This window comes from Galeopterus variegatus, unplaced genomic scaffold (genome assembly GCF_000696425.1).
Source record: "Galeopterus variegatus unplaced genomic scaffold, G_variegatus-3.0.2 Scaffold6098, whole genome shotgun sequence".
NCBI lineage: Eukaryota > Metazoa > Chordata > Mammalia > Dermoptera > Cynocephalidae > Galeopterus > Galeopterus variegatus.
The window spans coordinates 83,155-101,993 of NW_007732209.1; the positions used below are offsets into that span (position 1 = coordinate 83,155).

The following is an 18,839-nucleotide window of genomic DNA, read 5'->3' on the forward strand; positions in this document are numbered from 1 at the left end:
TATTTTTCTAGCATTAAGAAGTCCTACTTATGCATAATCACTCATGTTTTCCCAAGAGCCATCACATCACTCCCGTAATGCAGAATAATCATTTCGATGGCTGTAATAATAAAATAAAGAAATAAGGACTCGACAATAACATCACAGAGCACAACTGTCCTGTTTGTCTTACATTTTCCTTGTTCTTTGAAGCCAAGAGGTTTGAATTTAAAGTCTGAGTAAAGGAAACCCAATGTCTAAATGAAATAACTGGGTAAACCAAAATGGAAATGTACAATCCTCTGTTTTCCAAGATGATGCTGGAAGCTTATCATTAGCCAGACTTGCGTAGCTAGGCTTTCACCTAGTTCTGGTACCCGTAGCACAGGTGCTAAGATGGCGGGATTTGGGGGGACGGTTTGAATACACAAAACCCCAATCTCCCTGGCACTACACAAGTTAAGCACCCACATAAATAAGGCAACTTAGTGAAGCAATAATGCATCATAAGTCAACTGATGGCATCAAGGGTCAATTTCCCAATCCACTTATTAACCTACATTTACCATGTTTAAAATTAGAAAAAAATATGCAGTGTACGTGATACAATCTCATAATATTTCTGCTGTTAAATAACTAGATGGTTGAATATTTTAAAGAATGAGAAGGAAACATCTGCCTCTTCATAGGACACACTGAAACCATAACTGTAAGATACATGTTTAAAACATGTAAGACTCATCCCACACCAAATCTTGTATTTCAGGCCTCAAAACTTCAAATCAAGCCATTACTTGCGGCAATGCAGAGAACTGCAGAGAGTATTTTAAAAATAAAAAATATTCAAAGAAAAGATTGAATTACTTTTGCTGGCATCTAGCTCTCCCTTCCTCCTTCCAAGCCAAGGCTGTGAAAAAGTTACATATGAGGGGTCTTCAAAAAGTTCACAGAAAATGCGTGTTATGAAAAAACTGCATTGACTTCAAATTTTTTTGCAACAAAATAAGCTCCTACTAACTTGCTACAATGTGTCTGAACAGGATCTAGCTTGAGGCACTAAGAAGGATAAGACCAGGTGGAAAAGAGCCTCTATCAGAGCAACCTGAATTCTGCTAAAACTGAAGCAAGAACAAACACCAAATTTATGGTAAAGCTTGGGTGGAATAATGGTGATATCACTGATGCTTCACAAAAAGTTTATGGGGACAGTGCCCCAAAGAAATCAGCAGTTTACAAACAGATAACTCATTTTAAGAAGGGATGAGATGATGTTAAAGGGATGAGACGATGTTTAAGGTGAAGCCTGCAGCAGCTGACCATCCACATCAATTTGCCAGGAAAAAATTAATCTTGTTCATGCCCTAATTGAAAAAAACCAACAATTAACAGCAGAAACAATAGCCAACAACACAGACATCTCAACTGGCTCAGCTTACACTATTCTGACTGAAAAATTACAGATAAACAAACTTCCTACTCAATGGGTGCTAAAACCGTTGCACCCAGATCAGCTGCACACAGAGCAGAGGTTTCAGTGGAAATTTTAAACAAGTGGAATCAAGATCCTGAAGCATTTCTTTAAAGAACTGGAACAGTAGATGAATCATGGCTTTACCAGTAAGATCCAAAGACAAAGCACAATCAGAGTCATGGCTACCAAGAGGTGGAAGTGGTCCAGTCAAAGCAAAAGTGGACTGGTCAAGAGCAAAGGTCATGGCAACAGTTTTTTAAGATGCTCAAGGCATTTTGCTTGTTGACTTTCTGAAGGGCCAAAGAATGATAACATCTGCTTGTTCTGAGTATTTTAAGAAAATTAGCCAAAGCTTTAGCAGATAAACACCCGAGAAAGCTTCACCAGACAGTCCTTCCCCACCACGACAATGCTCTAGCTCATTCCTCTCATGAAACAAGGGCAATTTTTTTTAGAATTTCAATATGAAATCATTAGGCATTCATCTTACAGTCCTGATTTGTCTCCTTCTGACTTCTTTTTGTTTCCTAATCTTAACAAATCTTTAAAGGGCACTCATTTTTCTTTAGTTAGTAATGTAAAACAGACTGCATTGACACAGTTAAATTCCCAGGAACTTCAGTTCTTAAGGGATGGACTAAATGGCTGGTTTCATCATTTACAAAAGCGTTTCAAACTTAATGAAGCTTATACTAAAAAATAAAGTTTATATTTTTTATCTTTTAATTTCTTTTTTCCATGAATTCTTTGAAGTCCCCTCATATATCTATATATGTGCATATATACAAACATGCATGCACATGCACATAGAGAGAACAAACTATAAAGGAAACAGGGAAAAATATTAACAATAGGTGAATCTAGGTAAAGGGTACACAGTGTTCTTTGTACTATTTTTATTCTTGCAATTTCTGTAAGTTTGAAATTATTTCCAAATAAAAAGTAAAAACAAAACAAAATGAAAAGAAAAACCAGTTAACCAAACAAAAGCCTGTAGGTCTATTTGAGGTCTATTCCCTGTTCACCACTGCATTTCCAGGACCCAACCAAGTGTCTGCTTAAATATCTGTTAAATGATAAATCAACCTTATTATACTAAACCAATCTACCTAATAAGATAGATTTGGGTAAAACACAATTCATATTCAAAGAAAAATACATAGATGAACCTCTTAGGTGAACCTTGCCCTTCTACCTCCTGCCACCACCCCCAACCCACTACAAATATTGGGGGAGCAGAGATCACCTATGTAGGGCAATTTGTGAATGCTTAGGAAAAAAGAAAAATGAGTTTAGGCTATTAAATCAATGGGTACATTTTTCCAGTTTGCCCCTTTCAAAATATCCCAAATCTGAAATGCTAAGCATCCTGGCCCCTCCCATAAAATCCCAGTAGCATGCCCAAGCAGCCCCTAGAGAGGCAATATCATCTCCGGCTGACAACCACTGCTAGCATGTTAAGATTGGTGAGGTAAGCATTTCCCAGGTTTGAGGATAAAGTTAGGCTTGTCAAGAGGACTTTTAAGATTAAAAAATAAAAGAATCACTCATTTTTCTGATCTGTCTGGCCTGGTAATAACTGTTGAACAAAAACTATTTGATGATTATATAATGTTAAAAAAAACCCTTCTTTTAAAACGGCAATTTCCCTTTTGCTCACTGGGAGGTTAAGCCAACAGATAGTTTGCAAACAGAAAATACTCCAGCCAATAATATAAGTCAGTTTCCTTTAAAAACACTTAAAAAGTTTTACAGCAAAGTATTACACTGTACTTTTGTATTTACTCCCATAGAAAACAATTAAAATGAAAACACTGTCATATAGTGTCTTATACTTTAGATTTGGCTACAATGCAGATCAAAACATAAAATCTATTCTTGTCCATATATACCAATGTATGCAATGACTCCTATACAAAATACACATTGATGTTGTTTCTTAACATTATAATGGGCTGCTACTTTTCATATAATATTAAAGTGCTGAATGATGACTTCATACTTCAAAACCAGACAGAGAACTCAAGCAGTATCTGAACTGTAGGGCTAGGCTCAGACAAGACCAAACTCCTGAGACACCCCTGAAATATCCCTGCTTAAGCCTAGATGGCCACAGCTGTGGACTGTGGAGCTCAGTAGGTGGTAACCTTAGATCAAGAAAGAAGAAATACTAAAGGTATAAACCCCACAATCATCAACACGGTTCAGGGGCCACATGAACCAGGAGCTTCTACAGAGTTGAGCCTTTACTGCCTATCAGCTTTGTGGGGACTCCTAATTTTTCAAGGCAAAACAGAGACTGGGGAGGCCCAGATGCTATGCTTAGCAGTAGAATGGTGAGGCTTCCTTCAGTAGTGCAGCTATCTCACTAATTCAGGAGTGCTGGCACCACAAAACGCAGTAGGTTGTGTTCCTGAAAAAGCAGCTGCTAGGATTTCTCCCAATAGAATTCCTTCTCCCAATCAGAGAGGAAGCTTCCCCAGAGCTCTGCTGATGCCACAATTCCCCACACTACAGAAAATGATTTCAGCACCTAGAGCTTTGTTTCTACAGCCCTTTCTAAGCTCAGCAAATACACAGGGTGGTGCCATTATGGCCCAAGTATTTTACCTCTGACAGAATTTTAGCTCACTTCCTAAAATAATTATATCAGAGGTTGCAAACCAACGGTCTGTGGGCCAAATCCAGCCCACAGATCTGCCTGGTTTGGCCTTGGCAGTGTTTAAAAACAAAAAAAGTTGAGCTACATTTTAAAATAGGGAGACTTCACATAAAAATTTAGATAACTAGATTTTCTCTGAAAAATCAGATAATCTAGCAACTACACACAACAACTGGCTAAAGGTGAGTTACTACTCCCCTTTTAGAAAGGACATGTATGTTCTAGTTTGCCCAGTTCCTAACCTCCCTAGGAGGTCCCAGACACTGAGGCCTGGTCTTGCTTTACTCATTTACACACCTGCTGGGTTTGTGACACCTGAAATGTGTTCTACAGAGAGGTTTAGAGATACCACGGTAAATATCAGTCTAATCAAATGTGTCTCAATGGCATACTGTTGATGCAATAATTTGGAGCACAATAATTCTTCAGCATGCAAGACTGTCCCAGGCAACAAAAGGTATTTAGCATCCTGACTCCTCCCATAAAATCCCAGTAGCACCTCCAAACAACCCCTAGAAAGACAATAATATCTTAGGCTGACAACCACTGCTAGCATATTAAAATTGTAAGGTAAGCATTTCTCAGATTTGAAAAAAAGTTAGCCATGACTTGAGAGGACTTTTAAGATTAAAAAATTAAAAGAATTACTCATTTTTCTGATTGGTCTGGCCCAGTAATAACTGTTGAATGCAAACTAGTATGTATACTAATATAAAGCTTTAGAACTTTCATCCATTTTCTTGCTGTTTTGGAGGTTTTGATTTCAGATATTTATTAAGCCATGTCTAAGTACAAGGCACTATACTAAGTACTTTACCTTATTTAATCCTCATACTAATACCATGAGAGAGGTAATAATACCATCCCCATTTTACAAATGAGAAAACTTGAGGCTCCGAAAGGGTAAATACTTTGCCTGTGGTCACACAGTTAACAAGTAGCAAAGCTAGGATACAAACTTGAAGTCTATGGTCTTCACCATTATTCTCTTGTACTGCTGGCTACCTGGTAAGACTCTGATGATGTCATAACTCTAAAAGACAGTTTAAAGAAAACCTTCAAAACAGAAGAGTTTTTGTACTAGATTGTGAGTTCTTCAGGTTAAATAGCAACAACAAGTAGCTGATATTGGAGCAGAACAAATGATCTTTTACTGGCAGAGGTAAGGGCTCCAATTTCAGGATTTTTCATGCATATATGTAAAGATGCTATCAAATAACAAGGGAAAAATAGGAATATGATAGTTATTATTTCCCCTAAATGAGCCTTCCAAATAATTTTTAAAACAATCATCCTATAGGATTTTCATTACAGTGGAAACCATTTTGAAATAGTCACATATTTACTGCATCTATCTCATAATCTGTTATATTCTCAAAAGAGATATACTATAAGACCAAAATAATACTTATATCGAAATCATCATCAAAAACATTTTCAAGTTAAATATAGCCCCTTAATCAAATAAAAGCATATTCAGATTTAATTTAAACACCGCCCCCAAATGAATATCTATTTGTTAGCTGCCACCTATACACAGAAATATTTATAGATATACATAAATATACAGACAGTATACACACAGAATTTCAACTGAGAGAGCCTAGAAGCAACAATACCCCAGTAGCAATGAGCATAGGTAGCACCACATCTTGATTTCTACTAGCATTCTCTAATAAAAGGAACCAGGGCCCTGTGGAGAAATGGCTGATTCTAGAACTGTGGCAAGGAATATACAGGATGAGCCTGGACCATCTTGTAGTGCCAGAAATTAAGGAAATACTCAAACAAAAAATCCCATGATGATGGAGGCATGTCAAAACAACACAGGAGCCAACTGAAAGAGCTCCCAATGGCTGAAGCTGAATAAATTTGAACACCAAAATAAATACAGTGGCACTGGACTATGACCCAAAGTATAAAATAAATATCCATGAGCCTATACTGATATAAATAAATGACTGAGTAAATAAGTAAATAAATGGTGGAGGGAGGAGACAAATCTCCCATCTAAAAGAATTCCAAATAATTTATGTAGATAATTTGTCCTCGAGGAGATGAAAGATAACTTCCCACTTAAGTGTGACTTCTTTCCAAAGAGCACAATACAGAAAGGGGTGTAAAAAAAAAGATTAACTTTACAGTGGAGAAATCTGACAAACACCTTCCCAGCCAGACAATCAAGGTCGACATAAACAGTGATAAGTCATGTCAACAGTATGTACTCTTGATATGATGTGGTAAGAATGTGAGAACGGCACTTTATCTTTGTGGTCTTCCTGAAAATCCATAACCCCAGTCTAGTCATGAGAAAAACATCTGAAAAATCCCAGTTAGAGATATTCTACAAAATACCTGATCAGTACTCCTCAAAACTGTCAAGGTCATCAAAAACAGGGCAAGTCTGAGAAACTGTCACAGCCAAGAGGAGCCTAAGGAGACATAATAACCAAATCCAATGTGGTTTCCTGGATGGAATCCTGAAACAGAAAAAAATACGATAGGAAAAAACTAAAGAAATCTGAAAAGAATGGACTTCAGTTAACAATAATGTTTCAATATTGGTTCATTAACTGTAACAAATTTACCAAGCTAATCTAAGCTGTTAAAAATAAAGAAAACTGGGTACACAGTATATGAGGACTCTCTGTACAATCTTCTCAATTTTTCTGCCAAACTAAAACTATTCTAAAAAATAAAGTCTATTTAAAATTAGGAAAAAAAAAAATACCTCAAGATGGTCTGTGAGCCCTGATACAGGAATTTTTTTCACATCTCCAGCTCTGAAAGCACCTTCTTTTCAGTAGTCTAGAAATCTGAGAAAATGAAAACATGGTTATCCTTTTGCTAACTTCCAACTCAGTATGGAAAATGACAAAAACTAGTAGACTTCTGGTGCCTTAAAGTAACAGCAGACAGTATGCTAAAACCACGCTTTTAGGGCAGGTGGCTCTTTCCCAAGTATCATCACAAGCTGAATCTTTCTTTTAGGTCAAAAATATCTTCTACAGGAATTAAATTCTACATTATCCCACAGAAGAGAGTAGCAGTCCACTGCTTATTTTCTTAATGCTTTTGTAACACAGCTGATTGTGACTTTCCATCCTGAGTCCCCCATTCTATTTAAAGAAGAAAGGATTAAGCCCGGGCCTATCAAGCATTTGTATAATTTTTAATTGCATAGCTGAAATAGTATATAACTTTTCTAAAAATGCTGACTATTATATAACCTGTTTCTGTTCCGTGAGAGCAGTTTATATATAGAATAGTAACCTTGTTCACTTATTTTGACAGATGAGCACTCTCTCCCTCCATCACTTAGAGCTTATCTGAATTCTCAGTAAACCTAGTGTTAATGTTATCATTTTAGCGCAAATATTTGCTTATATCAGAGCTATAATGCATATAAGTTTCTAACTACTCTCCTGAGTAAACTTCATTTTACACCACAATAGTGCTAAAATAACACATCCTGTTTATATCATGTATTTTTAGCACTTTACCATACTTTTTCTTATGTTTTAGTTGCTCAGTCACTTTGTCTTGAATATTATCCCAAAAATGAACTTCAAGTATATGCAAGAAGTACTGTGCACCTATATGAATGCTGTTTCTACCATCTTTAATACCTTTTTCCACTCTCTGATATAATAATGCAAAACCTACCCCACATTTATGTTAACCTTCTGCCATGAACTTCAATCAGCATAGTTCTCTCCCCTTCTTAAATGCCTATAAAACTCACTGTGCATTCATTACCACTTTCAGCACTTAAAATAATATATTTATTAACTTTCTATTCTCCTCTAGGTTTTTTCACCTAAATCATGAGAACAAGAATCAAACATGCTCTTTTGGCTACAGTGCCTTATACGCAATAAATATTCAGTATAAATGACAAAATACAGAACTTTAAATTATAAATACTTGTAAATCTAATTTGCTCTGGTTAAGGTATTGCAAAGTCTGTGCTTAGTCAATTCCTAAATGACATAAGTGGCATATGCCAGAGGCAGATCATCTCCACATTTTATTACTTAAGGAGAATACTTAAAACAGTGTTTCCCAAATGGTGTGTTGTGATCCATTACTAAATTGTATAATAATTGTAATGGGTGATGACTACTACGTAAGAATAAAAAAGAAAGAAACATAATAGAAAATACCAGAGTGCTTCACACATAGTAACAGTGAATACTAATTACCAAAATCTTGTTTCAGATGTGTGCATATATGTACTAGATCATGAGTAAAATGTACTCATATTTCTTACTATGAGTTGCTTTGAGAAATACTGACTTAGAACATGGTGAGGTATTCTAGGTTATGTAAGAAAAACATTTACTACCTTTCTTTTTTACTTTTTTCTGAATAAGTGGAAGCTTGCAAATTGACTAATAAACAAATTTAAGTGAGAAACCTCTGGATATGAAAGCTGAAAAAGCTTAACTCTTTATGTTATGAATTTTTGTGTGACTTTCCTTCTCTCAAACGCAGCCTAGATGTGTTCGTGCAGCTCACACTCATATAGGAAGCTCCTATCTTCTAATATATCTAAAAGATAAAAAAAAATGAGTAATCAGTCTCATTAACCCAGAAATTCAAGATCACAAACTAGACATTTCCTAGTGGAAAGGTTTGAAAGACAAAGAAGAATGCCATCTGTAGTTATTTACTTAACAATTTCTAATCGGACGGTATTCCTGAATCTATTGTTCATTCACTTAATAAAATCTGAGCTTGGAGATACAGAAGGGCCATGGCTCAAAGTGAGAGAGACACATTGGTGGTAATAATACAGTGGGGTTAAGTTTTATAAGAAGTAGTCAAAAAAAAAAATTAGGACAAAGAGAAGGAGAACTGATGAAAGCTTCATGGAAGAGATGACACTTAAGCTGCAAACGAGAGTAGGTTTTTTTAAAAAAAATGAAAACAGAATTATAAAGCTGGAAGGGGCTCTACACATCATCTAACCCAGTGGTTCTCAACTGGGGGCAATTTTGCCCTGTGAGGGACATTTGGCAATATCTGAAGATATTTCTGGTTGTCATACTAGGAAGGGGTGCTACTGGCATCTGGCGGGCAGAGGCCAGAGATACTGCAAAACATCCCACAGGACAGTCCCTGACAACAAAAAATTATCCAGGCGAAGCCATCAATAGTGCCAAAGCTGAAAAACCCTGAACCCAACCCCAATACAAACCCTTGTTTTACACAAGAAGATAATTGAAGGCTTGAGGAGTTTAAAAACTTGCTTAAAAGGCAAGATTAAACAAGCCTCATAACATCTTGTCCAGTGTTTAATTCACAACATAAATTCACAACATACACCCACATATGTTGTTAACACTAGGAAGCAGATGTTAAAAAGAGTGGGGACATTTTCATAAAATGGAAAGACAAACTACCTAGAAATCAAAGCTGACATAGTTATAGTCTTTCTTGATACACATCTACCAATGGCTTAAAGCAAGAATTACAGTTACAATACCATTTCTAAAAATTATACCTTTATTTGTTCATAATACTAGATTTTACCATTTATTCAACTCAGTTATTGAACATAGATTTGAGAGTAAGAAAAATTACAATAAAAACTAGGAAGTTGGGAAATCTGCATATCCACACATAGCTAGTTATTCCCTCGGACAGATCCTTTAAGCTCTACCAGTTCCAACTAATGGGGATCTGAGACCTGGGCAGGATTAGCCTCTTTTACTCAAAATCAATTGCTATTCCATTTACTGGTGAAGTTGCTAATAGCAAATGAATTGTCCAAAGGACTTGTACCTCCCACTGCTAAACAGCCAATAGTAGCTGCTCAGGGTCCTGATTTAGGGCCTAAATCTAAACACATAAAATCACACGGACATCCGAGTTTTTTTCATCTTTGCTCTTAAATGCACAAAGGAAAGGAGATTATAAAAGGGGGGTGTAAGCATGTTAACAACAATACAGATTCATTTTCAAAAAGATATACACTCCTTACCTCCAATTTTTCAACTGGTGAAACTTCAACTAAGATACCTTGTCCAGTTTGACATACTACAATTCACGGTAAAAAAAAACTTGGAGAAAAGTCTGAAGACACTGTCCTAAAAAATGAAATGCCAAAGAGGTAAGATTCAAACTGTGAAAGGTTTAAAGAAGACAGTGTGAGCAATTGATACATTGTACAAATAAAGGGTAATGAAAAAGCAAGCAGCCATTTTACTACTTGAAATTACAGTGCACAAAGTTTATGTTTAATTGATATTAAGAGAAAGTTCTCCTGACTGCCTGAGCCACCCTGCTCCCCTCTCAGTCACCTCTAATGCCTAAGGCAGAGCTTGCAACACCAGAGAGGACAAATAAAGCTTTTCTGAGATTTTTGTTTTAGAGAAAGCTAGCAAGAGCAGCTTTAGTTGCATCCCTGGCAAAGCATCAGGGATCCCTGTAGCTTACCAAGATATACTAGTCATTAAAATTTAATGAGTTTTGATTACAAAACTGTGCCGGGGCCTTTTTAGGGCCATAGGTCTTTAAAACTGAAATGACTCCATAGTGAGTCTGAGCTAGTATCTGGTAAAGTAGAAGCGCTTTTAAATTCCCACACCCCAAGCAAGCACCACATCTTTAACATCTTTTTTTCCGTGTTTTTTCAGCTACCCTATGTGTCCTCAATAGAATTAGAACTGCTCACTAAGGACTGGGAGACCCTCCCCATAACCCAACCTACAAAATCACTAATCCACCATTTAGGAATAATTTTAACTTCCTCAAGAAGGAAGAAAATTATTTTATCATAAGCCTTAGTGAAATAATAGAAAGAATTTCGGTTAAAGAAGAATCATATGCCTTAGAGAAATAATAGAATTTCAGGTAGAGAAGGAAGCAGAATCTTTGGTTCCCCAATTGGGGATTTTAACAACTCAAGAAATGAACAGATATCTAGATTAACCAAATAGCCCTACTGAATGAAGAAAAAGTTCTTCCATAGGGAAAAGTTTCAGCTAATAATGGCAGAAGTGACCAAATTAGATCACAATTTTGCAAACTTTAGTTAAATAACTAATTCATGCACTAGTAATCAATAGATAGTCAAACAAGGTGAAACACTGGTCTTCATGAAGGGATCAACCTGTCTACCTGAACCCTTTGGTGAACTGTAGGTACTCCAGTGTTTATTGCAGCTCTATTTACAATAGCTGAGAGCTGTAACCAGCCCAAATGCCCATCATCTGATGAGTGGATAAGGAAACTGTGGTACATCTACACAATGGAATACCACTCTGCTATAAAAAAGAATGAAATACTACCATTCACAACAACATGGATGGACTTAGAGAAAATTATATTAAGTGAAACAAGTCAGCACAGAAAGAGAAATACCACATGTTCTCATTTATTTGTGTGAGCTAAAAATAAATAAAGAAAGAAACACACAAACAAATAAGGGGGTGGGGGAGAAGATAGAATAACCACAAAAATTCCTTGAACTATTTAAGTCAAGTGAACAGATATGATGGGGGGGCCAGGGGAGGGTGTGGAGAGGAATGGGTAAAGGAGCATGAAAATCAACTACAATGTATTTTGAGAAGTAAAAAAAAAAAAGCAAAATAAAATAAAGTTAAATGACCAGATATCATGTGCCTCTGGATATGATGTAATATGAAGTGACCAAGTACTCTTGCCTACCTCTCCAAAAAAGTATAATCTGAACCTAATTAAGCATACAGATTTAATTTCCAGCCCATAAGAAATATAGAAGATAGGGCCGACCCTGTGGCTCACTTGGGAGAGTGCAATGCTGGGAGCGCCGAGGCTGCGGGTTCGGATCCTATATAGGGGTGGCCAGTGCGCTCACTGGCTGAGCGCGGTGTGGGCAACACCAAGCCAAGGGTTGCGATCCCCTTACCGGTCACACACACACACACACACACAAAAAGAAATATAGAAGATAAAAGAACAAGTTAAATAGCACCCTGCCAGAATGGGACATTCTGAGAATGAAAAAAAAAGCAGAGGGGACCATTACAGATTACAAGAGAATTAAGAGAGACTTAAGGGACATAACCAAATAAATGAGTAGCTCCTGTTTTAAACAAACCAAGTATTAAAAAAAATTTTTGTTAGACAACTAGGGAAACTTGAGCATGGACTAGATGTTGCTTTAATAGCATAGACAATACTGAGTCCATGCTTATCCAAGGCAGATAAGTTTTTTGCCCTCCCTAAGATTCAGAAGGATAGAGCAAACAAGATTTTGGCTAGGATTTCATCCACAGTGTTTGGAGAAGCAATAAAGGAAGGTTTACAGAAGATACCCAGTAAAGGAGTTAGCAGGAAAGTTTGAGTTTAACCATAAGAGTGACAAGAAAGACAGCAAATGCATTAGAAAGAAAAAAGCCATCTTTTTTAGAACTGGAAAAATTCAGGCATGCCTAAAAAGAAGGATAGGGACTTTATGTAAGGATGAGAAAGAGCTAATGACAGAGTAATCTTTCCAACAGTACAGAGAACTTGGCAAATTCCAGAGTCAGTGGGACCATGTTCTAGAAATGGGGTGGGGTGGGGGGGCAGTGAGGATGGGATATAAAAGAGTAATTCCCAATTGTCTCAATCTTCAGGATGTGAGTCATGGGATCATAATATTATATGGTTTACAGAAAAAAGAAAGCATAATATGATAAAACTGGGAAGTCAGTGAGTATCTATAGGCAAGAGTTAACTGGTCATAATAGCTGAAATAAAATGTCATAATAGACAAAGAATATATACATCATTCACCAGGTATGGGACCACAGACAAGTTACTTAACCTCTTAGGCCCTGTTTCCTAATCCTTTGCTTAATACCACACCTAATTATTACATACTTGCCTCACAAGTCTGCTATGAGAATTTATTTACATAGAAGGAAAAAGTTTGTAATCGGTAAATCAACCATATTAATTCATCAGGTTGTTTAAGAGCTCTCATATGGCAGCAAACCTAGGAATCTCAGTGGAACTACCTCCTTTTTAAAAATATCACTAGGGCAGATATATATTACACACCCATATAAGTACACTAAGACAGAAGTCATGATGGTAAAAATGTAACTAGGAAGGTATTCTTTTCAGCGAGAGGGAAAAAAAACTTAGTTGATATTACGCACCCAATTTCCACAGCAATTAAGAAGGACTTCATATTCTGAGAGTCATTTCAGACAAAATTTTTAGCTACAATTTTTAACTTAAATACAGTAAACATGTCCATTGTCAAGGTCCAGAAATTGCCCAAGTTGATGAGACTTAAAATGCTGCTGAGTATTCCGGAAATAATTTACTTATATTTATGCATACAAACATACACACACATGCACACACATACACAGCGAATATGTAATCTTTGAATAAAAAAAGTGCATAGTTATACATATGAGTACAGCTATATAAAACAAAGCTTAACTAGAACTAAATGGTGAGTCTTAAGTCTTGGAGAAAAGTGACAAAGTCATCGCCATTTGTAAGTAAATTCTGCCTATAAAGAGCCACCAGGAGGCCTCCCTATCTTGGTTACAACACATTAGGCAATTTGAGCCAACCCTCCCACTGAAGACAAGTAACATTGGACAAAATATAAGAAATGACTTTCTTAAAAAAGGTCAAAGAGCCAACAGGATAGTGCTTTCAGATCCATTAAAAGACTGGAATTCACAGAGGTAAGCCCAGGAATCCAGAAGAAGCAGCTAGAGGTTTAACTGTACCTGAGAGTATGATAAGGAAGAGGGACAAAAGAGAAAATCCTCTTCCCCCACCTTCAGGTTGGGACCCTAAGGGACTGCACCTTAAAAATTTAAGAGTGAACCAGAAATTAATCAGTCCATACACTGAATGTAACGTGGCCTTGAGTCATCTGGTTGAGCCAGCAATATCTCAAAATTTGAGATCTGATTAAATAATCTTGGATTCCCTCAAACAGATGTGCGCGCGCACACACAATTCTTTCTGAAAGATATCAACATTGTTCTCAAATGATTTCTCAAGTAATTTTTCAAATACTATGCCCAGCATACAATTAAAGACAAGCAGGCACATGAGGAGACAAGAGAAAATGATCAAAACCCACAGAAACAACAAAAATGGACTCACCAGGACTCCAACTATTGAAATTATCAGACACACACACACATATATATATTTTTAAAAATTTTTTTTTTGCTGGCTGGTATAGGGATTGAACCCCAGACCTCTGTGTTATCAGCACTGTACTCTAACCAACTGAGCTAAATGGCCAGCTCAGACACAAATTTTATTTTATTTATCTTATTTTGGGGGGTGGGTGGTTTGTATGGGAATCTGAACACTTGATCTTGGTGTTATCAGCACCACATTTTAACTAAGTGAGCTAACTGGCCAGCCCCAGAAATAAATTTTAAATTATGCTTACTATGTTCAAGAAAATGAAAGCCAAACTTAAAAATCTCAGCAGCAAACTAGAAACCATAAAAACTGACATAGCAGATTTTTTTTAAAAAAGCAAAGAGTAATTCTGTTATTGAAAAATGCAAAAACTGAAATTAAGAATTCAATGAACAGGATTAACAGCCAATGGACACAGTTGACACAGTGAACCAGAAGACAGGTAAGGGAGAAAAAAAAAAGCTCAGAATGAAAAGAGGGTAAGAAACATACAGGACACAGTCAGATGATCTAATATCCAACAGTTAACTGGGATCTCAGAAGGAAAAGAGAGACAAAATGGGTAAGAAGCAATATGTGCATGGCTAAAAAATTTCCAAAAAAGATGAGAAGATGTCAAAGCACAAATTTAGCAATCTCAACGAATTTCTTCCTAACTGAAAATCAACAGACCAAGGAAAATTTGTAAGTATCCTGAGAGGGGGAAAGATTAGTTTCAAAGAAGCAACAGTTAAACTGATAGCTTCATTCTCAACAACAAAAATGGAGACGGTATCTCCAAGGAGCAGAAAGAAAATAACTACCAAACTAGTATTCCACTGCAGAGAAAATATCATCCGAGAATGAAACTGAAATGTATTCTCAGACTAATAAAAACAGAGCTCACATCCAGCAAACCCTTACTAAGAAATCATAAAGCATAAGAAAACTGACCCAAGATGGAAGGTCACAGATACAGAAAGGAACAGAGAACTGTGAAAGTGTATATAAGCATGTGAAAATCTAAAGAAACACTGACTGTATAAAATAATAATATCTTGTGGGGTTTAAAATATATACAAAAAGTCAAATTACAGGATAACTGCAGCATGTAAGTCAGGAGGTAGGTAAATGGGACAATAATGTTTTAATGTTCTTACTTCAATCAGGAGGGAAGTACAAGTACCAATAGACTTTGATAAATGAAGGATACATGCTGTAAATGCTAGGGTAATCACAAAAAGAATACAATTATGTGATATCTGAACTAATAGAGGAAAAAGAAACTGATATAAAAATAATCAAATCAAATGAAGAGAAAAAGAGCATAGGAGAAAAAGAAATAAAGAGCTGGTGGAACAAAAATGTGATGCTGTACTTAATCCTAAAATACCAGTAATTACATTAAATATAAATGTATTAAATGTTCCAAAAAAGAGAACAATTATCAGACTGGACTGATATAAAAATCAACAAATATATGCTGCTTTCAAGAGACCCATTTAAAACCTAAGAATACAGAAAGGTTAAAAGTAAAAGGATAGAAATATCATACAAACAGCCAAAATAAAGATAGTATAGCTATACCAGTTTCCGATAAAATAGACGTCAAAGAAAAAGCATCACTAAGTCTCTTCATGATGATAAAATATTTAATTCACCAGAACAGTATAGCAAACTAAACTTGCATGCACTAGATATTTGAGGCCATGTTACCTAGTGCATGCAAAAAGTACTGGGAGAAACAGACATACATCAGTATCATAGTGGCAAATTTTAAGATATCTCTCAGTAATTGAAAGAATAAGCATGTCAGTAGGGATAGAGATATAACACAATTAACAAACTTGACCAATGGATACATACAGAATCCTGTACCCAACAGTTGCAGAACATATGCTTTCAAGTGACTGCTAATGGGTGCAGTATTTCTTTCTGGGGTGATGAAAATGTTCTAAAATTGACTGCAGTGATGACTGCACACCTGTAAAAATATTAAAAACCACTGAACTGTACACTTTAAATTGGTGAATTGTATGGTTATCTCAATAAAGCTGTTTTTAAAAAAAAAGATTAAAAGGGCGACCCATCACTAAGGATTCTGTAGACATTAAGTGATAAAAAAAAGTATAAATATAATGCCAATAAATTTGAAAATTCAAATGAAATGGACATTTATAAAAATATAATTTACCAAAACGGTTGTAAGAAGAAATAAACCCAAAGAATACCGTTTTAAAAACTGAATCTGTAATTTAAAACTTTCCCACAAAGAAAACTCTAGACCTAAATGGCTTTACTGCTGAATTCTATCATGCATTTAAAGAAGAAATAAAACCAATCTTAACATAAACTCTTCCAGAGAATAAAAAAACAGGTATATTCCTTAACTCATTTTACAAGTCTACTAAAACCTGACAAGGACAGTACAAGAAAACAAAATTAGAGGTCAATCTTACTCATGAACAATGATCTAAAATTCCAAAGTAAAATAAAAGTAAAATGTGATATTGACCACGGTGGGTTTATTCCTGTGATGCAAGGTTGATTTAACATTAGGAAATCAATCAATATAATCTGAGTCAAGGAACACAATCTTACAGTTATATTAAGAGCAAAAAAAGCATTTGATAAAATTCAATATCGATTCATGATATAAGTTCCTAAGAACAGAATGAAACTTCCTTAATCTGATACCTAGGAAAAAATTTAAAGCAAACATCATATTTAGTAGAGAAATGTTGTAAAAACTTACAAGACACTATTGCCACTTCTGTTCAATATTATAATTGAAGTACTAGTCAGAGCAGTAAGACAAGAAACAAAAGTATAACAATATGAAAAAAAGAAAAAACGTTCTTCATTTCAGACAAGAAGATTGAATACACAGTAAGATTCTAAAGATATTTTACCAAATGCTAGATAAAGGTCTATATAAAAATATAAACAAAATACATAAACATTTACAATATCCAAAAATGTCAAATATCTAAGAATAAAACTCAAAAGTTGTGAACGACTTTCTAAAGAAAATTGTAAACATTAAAAGAAATTAAAGAGGACCTAAATAAATGGAGTAGTATATCATGTTCATGAATTAGAATACAATATTATAAAGATGTCAATTCTCTCCACATTGCTCTATAGATTCCATGCAATTACAATGAAAATAACAAAAGGTTGTGTGTGTGTGTGTGTGCGCACGCGTGTGTGGAAAGTGACAAGATGTTACTAAAATTCATATAAATGAGCAAAGGGCCAAGATGAGGTGGGAAACTTGTTCTAGTTAATATCGAGATTTATGATAAAGCTATAATAAACAAGACAGTGCAGTATCAGTACAAGGAGAGACAAACAGACCAATGGAACCGAACAGAAAACACAGAAACAAAACCACAGACATACGGACATATGATTCTTAGCAACAGCAGGGAAAAGACTGTACTGAGTCAATTAGCTATCCATACAGGAAAAAATAGTATTGTCCCCTACCTAACACAATACATAAAAATCAATTTCAGGTAGATGTTGGTCTATCCATGTAAGCCAAAACAATAAAGCTTCCGGAAGATAAGAGAGAATATTTTCAAGACCATGGGATGGGAAAAGATATTTTAAACTGAACCCGATGTCTAGTTTAAACATAAAGGAAAATACTGACTACGTTAAAAACGAGAACTTTATCAAAAGACACATTAAAAATGAAAAAGCATACCACACAGTGAAAGAAAATATTTGCAACCAGCAAGAGTTCATTTTCAGCATATAATAAAGAATCAGCAAGTCAAAAAAGGCAAGGAAGTACATGACACATTTCTGAAGGAATTCTACTCAAAATAAGTTACAAAAGCACAAACCTCAGTTACCTGGAAGATTTAGTTAAATACTGATACTCTCTCTGAGGTTTACAGAGTGAAAGGTTTCAACTATATATTAATAATTTTAAAACTTTTTAAAATGCTCATATTTCAATAAACCAGTTCTCCCACTCCTTCTGTAATCTGAACTCTGAAGGAAATAATTACCATTGAAAAGCCCTGTTTAAGAAATCTTTGCCTACTCCAAGGTTACAAAGACGTTCTCCAAAAACTGAAGCCTACCTACATATCCATCAACAATAGAATGATACATAGTGATACCTTCACACAATGGAATAGTATACAGTAATGAGAATGAATGGTCTACAACTACACACAATATTGATACATCTCACTTTCACAATGTTGTGCAAAACAACTCAGACATAAAAAGTACAGTGGGATTCCATTCATATGAAGTACAGAAGTAGGCAAAACTAATCTGCGGTGTTAAGAGTAGGGGAATGGTTGTGGGGTAGGATGGCAGTGATCAGAGGGGATCACAAAGGGTGACTTCTAAGTTGCTGGTGATGTTCAATTTCTTGATCTGGGTGCTGGTACACAAGTGTGCTCAGTTGGTGAAAATTTGCTGAGTTGTTCATTACTGATAATGTGTACTTTCTGCATATTAAACTTCACTAAAAGGTTTTTTGGGTTTTTTTAAGTATGAAGGAGTACATTTTTCAAAATTGTTTAGGGAATATGAGAGCAAAAACGTTTGAAGTCC

The 18,839-nt window shown here is 35.6% G+C and overlaps 1 protein-coding gene across 2 annotated transcripts in view; it reads right to left on the reverse strand.

The window, feature by feature from the left end:
* TAB3 (TGF-beta activated kinase 1/MAP3K7 binding protein 3) overlaps positions 1-18,839 on the reverse strand; it is a 58,656-nt gene that overhangs the window by 32,185 nt on the left and 7,632 nt on the right. The window contains exons 1-3 of one of the 2 annotated variants that reach the window (XM_008590442.1): positions 7,779-7,865; positions 6,844-6,928; positions 6,468-6,592 (exon numbers count right to left, since the gene is read on the reverse strand). The gene's annotated coding sequence lies outside the window, so the exon portion shown is untranslated. Of the gene's footprint in view, positions 1-6,467; positions 6,593-6,843; positions 6,929-7,778; positions 7,866-18,839 lie in introns of those variants that run through there. The other variant, XM_008590441.1, reaches the window with a different exon arrangement.